This window comes from Polypterus senegalus, chromosome 3, assembly GCF_016835505.1.
Source record: "Polypterus senegalus isolate Bchr_013 chromosome 3, ASM1683550v1, whole genome shotgun sequence".
Lineage (NCBI taxonomy): Eukaryota > Metazoa > Chordata > Cladistia > Polypteriformes > Polypteridae > Polypterus > Polypterus senegalus.
Genome location: NC_053156.1, coordinates 294150501 through 294166908, shown reverse-complemented (window position 1 = coordinate 294166908; position 16408 = coordinate 294150501).

Below are 16408 nucleotides of genomic sequence, written 5' to 3'. Positions count from 1 at the left end.
AGTTTCTGTCACCTTGGTAGATAGATATGATAAGCACTATATGATAGATTGATAGAAAAGGCACTATATAAATAAATAGAAAGAACATGGAAAGTCAGGGGAATGTGCTGGGAGGAGATGACTTGTTGGTGTTCCCTCTGATTGCACCACAAATATATACTTTAATAATTTGTGCATTATTTTGAAACATGTATATGTGTACGTATAAATGGTATCAATAATTGCTATCATCACAAGCATTAACACTGCTTTTACAAATCCTATCTCAAATGGCATGTAACGTGTGCATTCCAACAGATGGCGCATCACAAACATTTCTACACACTAGTCCTACAAGGGCTATGGCCTCCTGACACCTTATGCACGATGCAGAAATATAAATCAGTCTTGACACTTCTCAACCCATTTAAATAACCTGAGGGGGGAATCAGGAATGGTGATGTCAGGGTGGTCCCACCTCCTGAGGCTCCACTCACTAAAGAACAAGATACATAAATATATTTAAAGGGATGGCACTCAATTCCAAAACAATATATGAATTCTGAAATTGTCTTTTCACATGACGGATGTGTGGCAGAGCTAGATGAAACTTTTATTTATTCTCCGGGGGAAATTTGGATTTTTACATAAGTTCTTTAAATATAGGGTGGTCCAGATCTAATTACGCAATTTTCATTACGCTGTAACTTTTTAATAAGTTTAAATAGAAAATCACCCAAAAAATCCCGGACCATTGAGAAGTGTGCGAACTGACAACATGAAGAATCGTCTTTGCGCCGAACTGGAATCGTCCCCGCATAAATCAAAGTCATACAGACGATCTGGATCTGCATAATTAGATCTGGACCACCCTGTACATACATAATTAGGCAAATAAGCAAATATACATACATTCATACTATCAACTGAACACACACCAGAATGACTATAAAGCAAGAAATTTTCAAAACAAAGAAAAGTATTGACTTTGCTGTTGCCATCATGGTGAGGCGCTATACAGATGTATTGCTGTTGGTATAAAAGACCCCCCTAGTATTTCTTGACACCTTTCTGCTGAATAATTTTTCATGTGTCAGTGAGAGGATGTGCAGCTTGGTTCATAATGGCACTCAGTTTTGTTTTCATTCTCTCCTCCTCTACAACCTCCAGGTGGTCCAGAGTGTCTCTCATACCTGTGCTTTTTTAATTTGCTTGTTAATTCGGTGGGCATCTCTTGAGGTGAGGTTACCAGCCACACTGCACCACACTGACCATCACAGAGTTGTAGAAGATTTGAAGGATGTCACTTCCCACATTAAAGGAACGCAGTCTCCTAAGAGCAATGGGCCTGCTCTGCGCTTTCTTCCATAGTTCCTCTGTGTTCTGAGACCAGTCCAACCTGTAATTAACGTGGACCCCCAAGTTCTTGTATGACTGGACCACCTCTACATCCACTCCTTGAATTGTGATCAGAAATGGAGGCTCTTTGGTGCGGTGAAAGTCAATAAGCAGTTCCTTGGTTTTGCTGATGTTATGGTGCAGATAATTGCACCAAGAAATAAAGTTCTCCCCCTGACTCATCTCCTCTCTCTCATCTCCCTTATCCATACAGCCATACTATAAGAGATGCCCCTTCAGTCTCAGCTTTCAAATCTCACAACTTCAGTTTAGCACACCCTGACTAGAACTGCTGATTAACTGTGCAGACTGCATCTCTGTTGTTAGCCATTAGCATTAAAACATAAATGACATGATCATTATAATTTGTTACTAACCCTCACCTGTTCTGTTTCTCTTCTCGGTACTCAAATGTGGCACTTGGTGCCCACGGCCCACCTGCCAAGTTGTTTTGCCTGCCTAAAGTAAAGTCATCCCTGATGGAGGATCGCAAGAATCATCAGGTAGAGGGGTCCTTTCATTGGATTGGCTGTCTCAGCTATGAAATGGTCAATACGGGGAGGCAGCTTGATGGCCGAGGACTCTGAACAAATCCAAATCGTATTATGGGATACTAGCCGCCCACCGTAGCATACGGTGGTGTAAGAATAGGAACGGAAAACGGTGAGAAAGGAATTCAGAAATCAAGAAAGACGCAGTTGCGAATAGGTGTTTTGCTGGAGATGACAGTCGAAAGATCTAACCGTAGAAAAAGCCACGTACAACAATAGTTTTGTTGCACGTATCTTGGACGTCCTGGAAATGTGGACGGTAATACGATCATTTTGCCTACACTTAGGGCAGCAGTAGCTCAGTCGGTAGAGCGGGTTGTCCAGCAATCGGAGGGTCGCAGGTTCGCTCCTGGCATGAGAATGCCTGCTGGTGGTGGCCGGAAGGATTGGTGGCGCCAGTGTTCGGCAGCCTCGCCTCTGTCAGTGCGCCCCAGGGCAGCTGTGGCTACAAAGTAGCTTATCATCACCAGCGGGTGAATGACTGTTGTGTTGTGAAGCGCCTGTTGTTATTTTCAGTGTTTGCTTGCAGTGCGTCTGACGGTCCTTTGTATTGTTCCACGTGCAGATCTTTTTAGTCTAATCTGAGATGGTTGAGTCGCGAGCCCTCTGTTTTAACATACGCATCTACGACGTACTGTTGGAATAGTTTGCCGCTGGAGTGCGAAATACTAAATGTATTCCTCATTGCTAATCTGTACGCGTAAAACTGGCATTGAGTAAGCCTGATTCGCTTGGCGGTTCTTTTATCGGGAACATGTTGTAAATCTTTGTGCCAGCCAACGTCTCCGTAAGGGAATAAAAGTGGGTAAACCATAGGATCGCAATTCATATTGAGCGTGGAAATCTGTTTACAGGAGTTGCGTATGGGAGAGATGCAAATGTCCCTTTCGGCAGGGGGTTCGCCATCTTCTCCGACGAAAATCGCTGCAACATCGGCGTGACATGTCGGGGCATTGTATCGTCATAAATCGGCCTAGGGTGTTCCTTGAAAACCATTCGTACAGATGCTGTTGGATTGGACTGAGCGATTTCATGCATGTGTTTGTATGATTTAGCGAAGGGGTTGATGGTTCTGAGCATGGAATCTAGCTGGAGAAGTACATTTTCGCTGCATGCAGAGTTTGCTTTATTTTGTAAGCGTACTTCAGTAGCGTGCGCTGTGTCAAAAACATACAACTGTCCATATCCTGGAGAGGTGTTAGCGTATAGTGGAGAGATTTGGTGATAAATTTGCCCGTGTATTTTAAAACAGTACAGTCCGTGGCCAGGAGGTTGAGTTATCTGAGGAAGAGGATGAATAGGAATCGAGAAATGCAGTGTCGGCTGCATGTGGGCAGGACCAGTTTTGAAGTGGAAGCAGGACGAACTAGAAGAGAAATATATATAAGAGATCATCTACTGTTAAATTTTGCTCTGTACTTGTAATATTTTTATTTTATTTTTATACTGTATTGAGGATTTATTCTGTTCTGTGTATTGTATTCTATTGACCTCCTTTTTCTTGACACCCACTGCACGCCCAACCTACCTGGACAGGGGTCTCTCTCTGAACTGCCTTTCCAGAGGTTTCTTCCATTTTTTTCCCTATAAGGGATTTTTGGGAGTTTTTTTCTTGTCTTCTTAGAGAGTCAAGGCTGGGGGGCTGTCAAGAGGTCTGTTAAAGCCCATTGCGGCACTTCTTGTATGATTTTGGGCTACACAAAAATAAATTGTTAATGTATTGTATACAGCCCAAGCTAGATTGATTGGCAGATAACTTTGAACCTGTTGAATCATTACACGGGTTCTGTTAATTGGTTAGTGTTCAGCTTTTTTTTAAGCACAAAGAACCAACTTCATATGCAATAAAAATGAACTGGTGTTTGGACAGCAGAAAGGCTCAGGCAGATGAACTGTAATTTAATATAACTCTTTGAGGGCTGAATATTTTTTCCAAAGCACAAGTTTTCTGAAAAGCACACAAAGCAATGGTTTCACACGTAAGTCAACATAAAACGTCTGTTGCTGTGTGCTGCGGCTGCTGTTGGCGCATGTTTGTCATCTTTGGCGGCAGTGGCTGCGTGGGGGTACCTCGATGGTCAGCAGGAATGCATGGTGGGCCAGCTGCCTGGCTGTCTTCACACAGCAGGTTGGTGGCGATGGCAGTCGCAGTGTGACGCAGTATGGTTTGGACCTCTTGTCATCATAAATGGTGGTCCTCCCAGGCAAAGGCTGCTGTAGGCGCATCACCTACACGAAAGTGTTCACCGCCACATTCAGCTAGGGACCGATCAGATGATGCTGGTACCTCACGTTCGTTTTCGATATCCATCTCCAGATCACTTGCATGAAACTCGAAGTCCAACAAGTCAGAGTCCTACGAAATTAGGTAAAACGTCCATGGAGTATTTTGCTTTGCCAGATGTCAGTGCCATTTTAGAAGTTGTTTCCTTTTCACTACTAAAATCAACAAAGCTCTGTAACTTTCCTTCTAGCAAAGAGAGTCAAACTAAAACGTAATGGTGAGTTTTGTTGCAGTTTACAGCTGATTACCGTCCTCTACTCCTGAACTTTGACAAAAGGTGACATCAGCCCTGAAGGAGTTAATGGAAAAGATTACATGTAGGAAGTGAAAATGTGAGTTTTGAATACAAAATGGGAGGTCTGAAAATGGAAAGTCCACCTTATGAGAAGGATTTAGGAGTCGTAGTGGACTCGACACAATCAACTGTCAGTCAGTGTTCAGAAGCCATTAAGAAGGCTAACAGAATGTCAGGTTATATAGCGCCTTGATGTGTGCAGTCCAAGTCACAGGAGGTTCTGCTCAGTCTTTATAACTCACTAGTGAGGACTCATCTGAAGTACTTGGTGCAGTTTTGGTCTTCAGGCTACAAAAAGGACATAACAGCACAAGAAAAAGTCCAGAGAAGAGCGACTGGGCTGATTAGAGGACTACAGGGGATGAGTTATGAGGAAAGATCAAAGGATTTAGGAGTCGTAGTGGACTCTATGCTATCAAATTCCTGACAGAAGCCATTAAAAAGGCTAACAGAATGTCAGGTTATATAGCGCCTTGATGTGTGCAGTACAAGTCACAGGAGGTTCTGCTCAAGTCTTCATAACACACTGGTGAGGCCTCATTTGGAGTCAGGAAAAAGTGTCACAAATACCTTTGTAAGGCCCTTGGACTCTAGCACACCACTCTGAGATTAACCCCTTATGTCCTAACGGCAGGGGTACTCGACTCTGGTCCTGGTGGTCCGCAGTGGCTGCAGGTTTTCATTCCAACCTGTTTTGTAATTAGAAGCCTGGCCTAGCAGGTGATGAAACTTGCTACTTTATGCTGATGCCTTCATCCATCCAAGACAAATCGTCATCATGTTTTGGATTTTTGTTTTTCTAAGGACATCATCTGCATGCTTTGTGGTCCAGAAGAGATTTGTACTCCTCGGTCCTCTCTTCCTCCTCTCATTTGTTTTAAAACATTGTATTAATATGTCATGGTATAGGATGACAAGGTGGCACAGTGATAGCTTCACAGTAGGGAGACCAGGGTTTGTGTCCCGGGACCTCCTTGTGTGGAGTTTGCATTTTCTACCTGTGGATTGGATTTAGGAGTCATAGTGGACTCGACATGATCAGCTGCCCGTCAGTGTTCAGAGGCCATTAAGGAGTATGTCAGGTTATATAGCGCCTTGATGTGTGCAGTACAAGTCACAGGAGGTTCTGCTCAGTCTTTATAACACACTGGTGAGGCCTCATCTGGAGTACTGGGTGCAGTTTTGGTCTCCAGGCTACAAAAAGGACATAACAGCACCAGAAAGGTCCAGAGAAGAGCGACTAGGCTGATTAGAGGACTACAGGGGATTAGAAACTTAGTGGATTGTTAAATAATCTTGAATCTGTTGAATGATTACTGAGGGACTTGGATAGCAGACAGACTTGGGCAGATTTGAGGCAGAAGAAATTAAATGTCAGTAAATGTAAAGGATTACATGTAGGAAGTAAAATGTCAGGCTTGAATACACAATGGGAGGTTAGAAAATTGAAATTACACCTTATGAGAAGGACTGAGGAGTCACAATGAACTCTAAGCTATCAAATTCCCGACAGTGTTCAGAAGCCATTAAGAAGGCTAACAGAATGTCAGGTTATATAGCGCCTTGATGTGTGCAGTACAAGTCACAGGAGGTTCTGCTGAGGCTTTATAACACACCGGTGAGGCCTCATCTGGAGTCCTGTTTGCAGTTTTGGTCTCCAGGCTACGAAAAGGACATAACGGCACAAGAAAAGGTCCAGAGAAGAGCGACTAGGCTGATTAGAGGACTACAGGGGTTGAAATTTAATGTCAGTAAATGTAAAGTAATACACATAGGAAGTAAAAATGTGAGATGTGAATACACAATGGGCGGTCTGAAAATCGTGTCCACCTTATTAAAAGGATTTAGGAGTCGTTGTGGACTCTAAGCTATCGACTTCCAGTGTTCAGAAGCCATTAAGAAGGCTAACAGACTGTCAGGTTATATAGCGCCTTGATGTGTGCAGTACAAGTCACAGGAGGTTCTGCTCAGTCTTTATAACACACTGGTGAGGCCTCATCTGGAGTACTGGGTGCAGTTTTGGTCTCCAGGCTACAAAAAGGACATAACAGCACTGGAGAAGGTCCAGAGAAGAGCGACTGGGCTGATTAGAGGACTACAGGGGATGAGTTATGAGGAACGATTTAAAGAGCTGAGCCTTTACAGGAGATCAAGAGGAGGCTTGACTGAAGTGTTTAAAATGATGAAGGGAATCAGTCCAGTGGATCAAGACGGTGACTTTAAAATGAGTTCAACAAGAACACGGAGACGCAGTTAGAAACTTGTTAAGGGGAAATTTCACACAAACATTAGGAAGTTTTTCTTCACTTAGAGACACTTGGAGTAAGTGACCAAGTAGTGTGGTAGACAGTAGGACTTTAGGGACCCTCAGAACCCGACTTGGTGTTATTGTGGAAGAATTAAGTGGATAGGACTGGTGAGCTTTGTTGGGCTGAATGGCCTGTTCTCATCCAGGTTGTTCTAATGGCGTCGCTCTGAGGAATCACCCAGGCACTTTTATTTTTGAGAATGTGCATTCGGCAACTAAGTCATCTGTTAAGAAAGTTAAGAAATGACTTCATTCACTATTTCTTTTACTAAATGGTTTTGTAGCGATAATTCATACTCAAAAGTAATGGCGATATTAGAATGCAATTTCTTTTTGTTAGTCGACTCCATTAAATCCATGCTTTCTAACAGCGATTTACAGTGGCATTAAAAACGAAGCACAAAGTGGCTTGTGGTGGCTCAGTGGCTTTCATACACAACAGACTGCAGTTTGAGTGACGTGAAAGTGTGTTAGTGCTGGAGGGTCAGTGACTAATCTTTTTAAATATAACCTTTTTGAAAGTGCACCCATTAGAGTAGTATATGATAATTAGAAATTGAAAAATATTGTAACAACCTGGGAGTTGTGAGAGATGGAGGAATGGAATTGGCCTCTAATTCCGATTGCTGGTGAGTGGCCCCAATAAGGACCATTAACATCTTCAGTGCTCTGTCTGCACGCCACCCACATCTGCCTCACCAGCTCAGATGCAACCCGAATACAACACCATGCCCAACACCCACCTACGTAGAAGTGAGACAGGACAGTGAGGAGGGTCCCTGCCCGGCTCCCCACTCCTGACGTCGCTTGACCGTCCTCTTGGCCCACAGTCTCTGTCTCGGATTAGTGTGAGTATATCACTCCTGCAAGTGAACTGCGATACTTAGTGTGATGAGAAAAGTCACAAAATCGACCGGAATGTTCAAGCAAATTCTAGAAAAAAACTCAATCTAAATCTCATTCACAACCTAAGCGGAGGTAAAGGCTGGCGCGTCAGCGAGGAGGGAAAACCACCCTCCCCTCGGCCCGCTGCATCTCTCTTGGATTCACTCAAATTAAATCTGTGCTATGATACTTAGTGCAATGAGAGAAGTCACAAAATCAACCGGAATGTTTAAGCAAATTCTGGAAATAACCCGATCTAAATCCTTTAAGTAGTTCTCTCATGAACAGCGGACAGACAGACAGACGTTGGATTTTATTTATATATATATATATATATATATATATATATATATATATATATTAGGGGGCTTTGTCCCCTGCTCGCTTTCCTCTCCCTCCCAGGGCGTGCTGTGCGCCAGCCACTACATGTGTCTGCCTCTCGTGTTGTGAAGAGGGGGGCTGAGTGTACCCCAAGGAGATGCAGTCGCTCCTCCAAAACCCCCTGTTAAATGGTGATACAATGAGAAACAAATACAGTTATTTTTTTATCTCCTCTTTGCTCAATCAGCTTCTGGCTTGCTGCTGCTGCTTGTCGCACAGCGCTGCGATCATTTAAAAGCCTGTACAGCAGCTGTCCTTTTGTCTCACTGCCTTGTCTCACGGGAAGTTAAAGTGTCTCTGAGGAAATCACGTCTCGTCTCCTTCCAAGCCTTCCAAGTTTTTTTATAATAGAGTGATATACAGTACATATATATATATATAATAAAATAGTAATAATAGAGGTTAATGATAATATATATAATAAAATAGTAATAATAGAGGTTAATGATAATATATATAATAAAATAGTAATAATAGAGGTTAATGATAATATATATAATAAAATAGTAATAATAGAGGTTAATGATAATATATATAATAAAATAGTAATAATAGAGGTTAATGATAATATATATATATATAATATATAGTAATAATAGAGGTTAATGATAATATATATAATAAAATAGTAATAATAGAGGTTAATGATAATATATATAATAAAATAGTAATAATAGAGGTTAATGATAATATATATATATATATATATATATATATATATACTAGCAGAATCCCAGCTTCACAGCGGAGTAGTGTGTTAAAGAAATTATGAAAAAGAAAAGGAAAAATTTTAAAAATAATGTAACATGATTGTTAATGTAATTGTTTTGTCATTGATATATATATACATATATATACACACACACATATATAAACTTATATATACACATCATATATATATAAATATATATATATACATATATACATATATATATATATACACATATACAAATATAGACATATATATACATATATACACATATATATACACACACACACACACACACACACACACATATATATATACATATTTATACATATACATATCTACATATATACTGTATATACAAACCGGATTCCAAAAAAGTTGGGACACTAAACAAACTGAATGCAATGATGTGGAGATGGCAAATGTCAATATTTTATTTGTAATAGAACGTAGATGACAGATCAAACGTTTAATCCGAGTAAATGTATCATTTTAAAGGAAAAATATGTTGATTCAAAATTTCACGGTGTCAACAAATCCCAAAAAAAGTTGGGACAAGTAGCAATAAGAGGCTGGAAAAAGTACATTTGAGCATAACGAAGAGCTGGAAGACCAATAAACACTAATTAGGTCAATTGGCAACATGATTGGGTATAAAAAGAGCTTCTCAGAGTGGCAGTGTCTCTCAGAAGCCAAGATGGGTAGAGGATCACCAATTCCCACAATGTTGTGCAGAAAGATAGTGGAGCAACATCAGAAAGGTGTTACCCAGCGAAAAATTGCAAAGACTTTGCATCTATCATCATCAACTGTGCATAACATCATCCGAAGATTCAGAGAATCTGGAACAATCTCTGTGCGTAAGGGTCAAGGCCGTAAAACCATACTGGATGCCCGTGATCTCCGGCCCTTAAACGACACTGCACCACAAACAGGAATGCTACTGTAAAGGAAATCACAGAATGGGCTCAGGAATACTTCCAGAAACCATTGTCAGTGAACACAATCCACCGTGCCATCCGCCGTTGCCAGCTGAAACTCTACAGTGCAAAGAAGAAGCCATTTCTAAGCAAGATCCACAAGCTCAGGCGTTGTCACTGGGCCAGGGATCATTTAAAATGGAGTGTGGCAAAATGGAAGACTGTTCTGTGGTCAGACGAGTCACGATTCAAGTTCTTTTGGAAATCTGGGACGCCATGTCATCCGGACCAAAGAGGACAAGGACAACCCAAGTTGTTATCAACGCTCAGTTCAGAAGCCTGCATCTCTGATGGTATGGGGTTGCATGAGTGCGTGTGGCATGGGCAGCTTGCATGTCTGGAAAGGCACCATCAATGCAGAAAAATATATTCAGGTTCTAGAACAACATATGCTCCCATCCAGACGTCATCTCTTTCAGGGAAGACCCTGCATTTTTCAACAAGATAATGCCAGACCACATTCTGCATCAGTCACAACATCATGGCTGCGTAGGAGAAGGATCCGGGTACTGAAGTGGCCAGTCTGCAGTCCAGATCTTTCACCTATAGAGAACATTTGGTGCATCATAAAGAGGAAGGTGCGACAAAGAAGGCCCAAGACGATTGAACAGTTAGAGGCCTGTATTAGACAAGAATGGGAGAGCATTCCTATTTCTAAACTTGAGAAACTGGTCTCCTCGGTCCCCAGACGTCTGTTGAGTGTTGTAAGAAGAAGGGGAGATGGCACACAGTGGTGAAAATGGCCTTGTCCCAACTTTTTTGGGATTTGTTGACACCATGAAATTCTGAATCAACATATTTTTCCCTTAAAATGATACATTTTCTCAGTTTAAACTTTTGTTCCGTGATTTATGTTCTATTCTGAATAAAATATTAGAAGTTGGCACCTCCACATCATTGCATTCAGTTTTTATTCACAATTTCTAAAGTGTCCCAACTTTTTTAGAATCCGGATATGTATATTAGGGGTGGTACTCAATGAAAAAAATTAATCTAATTAATTAGAGGCTGTGTAATAATTAATCTTGATTAATCGTATGTAATCACACATGAAAATAACGTAACATGATTCTGCGTTAACCGCATATTTTTTCATACGTCTCAAACCAAGGAGATGCGAGGGTAAAATGAATTGGGAAGCGCGCGTGCATACTCAGTACATCCCCTCTCGGGAATCAAACCTCAGATGTCGGTGCTAGAGGTGAAGCCTCTACAATTGCGCCACGGCGTGTGGCTTGTCTATTATAGAGTATGTAGATCGGGGTATATATATATACCCGCGTTTCACAGCGGAGAAGTAGTGTGTTAAAGAAGTTATGAAAAAGAAAAGGGAACATTTTAAAAATAACGTAACATGACTGTCAATATACAGTATTTGTTTTGTGAGTGTTACTGAGTGTTGCTGTCATCAAGGATTTGATTTTCATTATTTCTTTCAATCAGGTTCGTATTTGTAGGATGTGTTGTGTTCAAGTTACATTCCGTGTTTGTCAATCGTTGTAAAGATGACAGGTTTCTTTCATCGATTCGTTTCTTACTGCATAAATAAACAGCTCGTCTTCTTCTTTATCTGAGACCTGACACACTGCATGCACGGGTTTTTTTTACACTGTCTTCCTTTAGCGGACATTGACTTTTTCCACCGTGTGCTTTGTTTCCGCAGTAGTTGGATTTATGAATATGCTTATCAGACGCTTCATATTTTTTGTTGCCTTCTCAATTGTGTAATTCGGTTTTTGTTCAGCGCTCTTTGGAACTGTTGCTTTTATCTGTGCACTGCGCCAGTTCACGGAGCCGCCGGTGTACATGCATCGAAGGTTCCCAGCTGTGCTGGTGCCATCTCGTGCTATGTCCATAGCTGTATTTAATGTTACCTTAGTCCTGGCACTTAAAACTTTCTCTCGCAGTTTCGCTGAGTTTGTGTCAAACACCACCCTGACCATCTCATCTTCCTCTCCATAAGCACAGTCCTTCACCCGTGAATATTTAGCGGCAGTGTTTCTATTGGATTGCCGCTGACAGACGGCCTTATATGGGCAGGCACTAAATTACAAACGCCAGCGGCAGCCTGTCTATGAACTTAATTTAAACTTTAGGTTTACACCGTGCTTTGTTTCCGAAGTAGCAGCACTCATGAATATGGTTGTATATGTCACTCGCTCGCTTCTTATTGTTTCGCTGCCTTCTCAATTATATAATGCATGTTTTCTTCAGCGCTTTTTTGACCTCTTCCTGGTTTTCTACGTACTGCGTGATTACGTGGAAGGTGTGATGATGTCACACGAAACTCCGCCCCCCCCACGGCCATCCAGCTCAACTCCATTACAGTATATGGAGAAAAATACCTTCCAGTTATGACCATTAGGCGTAGAATTTCGAAATGAAACCTGCCCAACTTTTGTAAGTAAGCTGTAAGGAATGAGCCTGCCAAATTTCAGCCTTCTACCTACACGGGAAGTTGGAGAATTAGTGATGAGTCAGTGAGTCAGTCAGTCAGTCAGTGAGGGCTTTGCCTTTTATTAGTATAGGTATATATACAGTATATAAAATAGTAATAATAGAGGTTAATGATAATATACATATATATATAATAAAATAGTAATAATAGAGATTAATGATAATATATATATTGTGGCAGATTGCTGGGGTCTCTACCTGGCCGGGATGCCTGGACGGACCGGAAGTAGACATTAAAAGCTTCCGGGACATGAGGGGGCAACCTCCCTGGACTATAAAAGGACTACGGGAAAAGAGGGAAAAGGATTTACCTCATTGGGACCCGTGGCCACCGCCAGGGGGGCGCTTTCAGACTCGTGGAACCCGGAAACCGATACTTCTGCCACACCCGGCAAGATCGTGAAGGAACCTGCCACGGATGGCCGGAGTGCTTCCGGGGCAAAGGGCAGCACTTCCGCCACACCAGGAAGTGCTGCTGAAAGATTGTCATTAGCCACCTGGAGCACATCCAGGCGGGAATAAAAGCGGCCACCTTCCTACAGTCTGGGAGCCAGAGTTGGGAGTGGGAGTAGGACAAAGCTCCCTGGTGGAGATAGGCGGCCAAGGACTGAGTGGAAAGAAGAGTATTATTGTGGTGATTAATAGCTGAGTGCATTGTGTGGTGTTAGGGATTGAAACCTGTATTTGTTTATGACAAATAAATGTGTGAGTTTTATAAAGATGTGGTCACTGACTGGTGGTGTCCGGGCAAGTCTCACAATATATAATAAAATAGTAATAATAGAGGTTGATGATAATATATATATATATATATATATATATATATATATATATATATATATATATATATATATATATATATATATATATATATATAATTAAATAATAATAATAGAGGTTAATGATAATATATTTATATATAAAATAGTAATAATAAGAGGTTAATGATAATACAGTATATATATATATATATATAAAAATAAAATAATAATAATAATAGAGGTTATATATATTGTAAGAGATCAGCCTCAGCACAGACAGATACGGACTCCAAATGTACAAAACATGCACCATTTATTTACAGACCAGACACACAACACCAACACAGTGCACAAAAATACCACACTCTACTCAGTCCTTTCTCTTTCTTCAGGCCACCTCCACTCCTCTCTCATAAGCTCCGTCCTCTTCCACCCGACTCCGGCTCCTTGAGTGGTGGCTGCAGTCTCCTTTTATAGCCCACGCGGGCCAAACGGGCTCGTTAAGTCCACTCCCCCTGGTGGTGGCCACGGAGCCCAAAAGGCATGAGCTCTGGTGTTCCACGATTGTGGTCCCGATACCACCAAGGGGGGGGCTGCTCTTTTGCACCTAGGGAAAGATAGTGCCCCTCTCCCGGTCCGTCCTTCTTCCAGGCGTCCCAGTGGGGTAAGATCCCTGGTCATATGCCACAATATACAGTATAATACTAATATATATTATATATATTATATATAATATAATATATTATATATATATAATATAGTAATAATAGAGGTTAATGATAATATATATTTAGTAAAATAATAGTAATAGAGGTTAATGATAATATATATAATAAACTAGTAATAATAGAGGTTAATGATATATAGTATATTAATCTTGGGATTAGAATCTGGTAAGTGCCACACGGTCCATTGAAGCTCACGTCATCGTTGTTGGTCATAATGGCTGCCCCTTTCAGTAGCCCGCTGACAGTGAGTGAAGCTCCTATACTCTATATGGGGGCACCAAAATCTTTTAAGTGCTTAGAGGGTCTAAAAGTCTTAATCTGGCCCTGGAAACTTTCTTTCTAAATTAGCAAAATGAGCCTTCACATTGCAGCCAGTCAGCTTCAGAAATGCCCGACGGAGCAAGCGAAAAGCTGGAGCGGGGCACCCTGAGGACACATCTGCCGGCTTCACTTGTTGCAGAAATGGTAAATTGTCCATCATTACTGATGTAAATAGCAGGGACGACGTCCCAAGTGGGCGGCTGAGGCTGAATGATGTGAGCAGTATTTCTCAGGTCCTGTCATCACAGCCGTCACATGCTGACAGGAAATATAAAATAAAACCTTCTTTATTTATATTTTTTTTTTGTTCTCTCTCTTTTAAAGTCTAGCATGAGTCACAAAGCAGACTGTCTGGTGGATCGAACAAACAAAAGAAACGGTTTTAGTTGAAAACTCCCACAGAAATCAAAAAGAGCACAAAAACAAGAAAACAAAACAAAAGCTTGCTTGTAAAAAAAAAAAAAAGCTGCAGGATTTTATTGTTATTTTTTTTTTTTTTATTGAACTGCCGAACGAAAGAAACTTCTTCAAAAGTCACAGCACCCATAAAAACACAATACGACAGGTGAGCACACATGCAAGTGCAACGAAGAGGCAGACAGCAAGCCGAGGCACGCAAAAGCCATAAGAGACATCATTTAGATGAACGCCATTGGCTCTCTTCACGGTCATGTGGTGCTCCAAAGGGTCAGAAATAAATTGTGTAGGGGCTTTTAAATGAAAAAGGCTGAAGACAAAGATGCACGCAAGAGGGCTGATGCTGAGTTGCTGATAATCCAGCGTGGCTTCTCATCTTCTTATTACGCATGTTCAGAAAGGCTCACTTAGTATGACATTTAAGTACTTTATATACAGTACATTAATCATCCTCCGTCGTGCAGAGATTTAGATATTGAGAGGACAGTCAGTTCAACTAGATAGACTTTATGTGTCCCCAAGGGGAAATTAAAACTTTAGAGAAGCTCAAGAGAAGAAAGAAATATGCAAGGTGTGGTCATCCGAGTGGGAGAAGGTCGTGACAAAATTTTAGGATGCCAACACAGCCCTCCCCATTTATTTTGTGTCACAAACACTCGATGACGTAAAGAATAAACAAAAAGTAATAGAGGGGGGCTGCTTATTTAACCAACTCTGCCATTGGGTCGACTGTAGCTGAACTCCTTCCCACAGGGTGTCTCCCTATTAAGTGACGCCTCCTTCTTCCATGAGGTCGTCCTTTTGTAGGACAGGGACTGAAAGGGGCGGAGTCAGTTGCCCTCACTGGGCGGTTTCTTAGAACTGTGGAGGAAGAAAATGGCAGGACAGATAGCTGTCAGTGCCCCCTCTCTGCCCAGGGTGGTATCATATATCTGGGAATAGCTTGGATGGTGATCCACAGGCGCACATGCGTGACAAAAAGGTACACCTAAAAGTGGTGGCTAATGCAATACAACACGTTCACAATGGCTTATGGGTAGTCCGAACACACATAGCACAGCACTCTGGGGTTAGCCTAGTTGAAGCCAAACTCAAATGAACGTGAAACGCCATGGCGGTATTGTTGAACAATGCGCCGTAGCGAGATAAAAATTTATGACGTTGCGTATTCATATAGAATTTTAATCATGATAAATTTTACAATTTAATACAAGCAGAAACATAAATGAAGTTGTGACAATGGATTACTAAAAGCATTACTATAAGAGATGCCCCTTCAGTCTCAGCTTTCAAATCCCGTTATTGTTTTCCTTCTCTCCTTTTTCTACGACCTCCAGGGGGTACAGAGTGTGTCCCATAACTGAGCCTGCTCTTTTAATTAGCTCAATAATTTGGTGGGCCTCTCTTGAAGTGATGTCACCAGCCACACTGACCATCACAGAGTTGTAGAAAATGTGAAGGATGTCACTTCCCACATTAAAGGAGCACAGCCTCCTAGGATCAATGGGCCTGCTCTGCCCTTTCTTCTCTAGATCCTCTGTGTTACAAAACCAGTCCAGCTTGTCGTTAATGTGGACCCCCCCAAGTACTTGCAGGAGTGGACCACCTCTTCATACACTCTTTGAATAGTGACCGGACATCGAGGCTCTTTGGTGCGGCGATAGTCAATAAGCAGTTCCTTGGTTTTGCTGATGTTAAGATGCAGACAATTCTCTTTGTACCAAGAAGCCAAGTTCTCCCCCTGACTCGTCTCCTCTGTCTCGTCCCCCTTATCGATACAACCCAAGGTACGCTGATAGGCAGATAACTTAGACTCTGCTGTATCATTACACGGGTTTTGTTAATTGGTTAGTGTTCAGCTTTTTTCTAAGCAGAAAGAACCAACTTCGTATGCAATAAAACCCGTCCCAAAAAATGAAGTGGTGCCTGGACTGCACATAGGCTTGGGCAGATG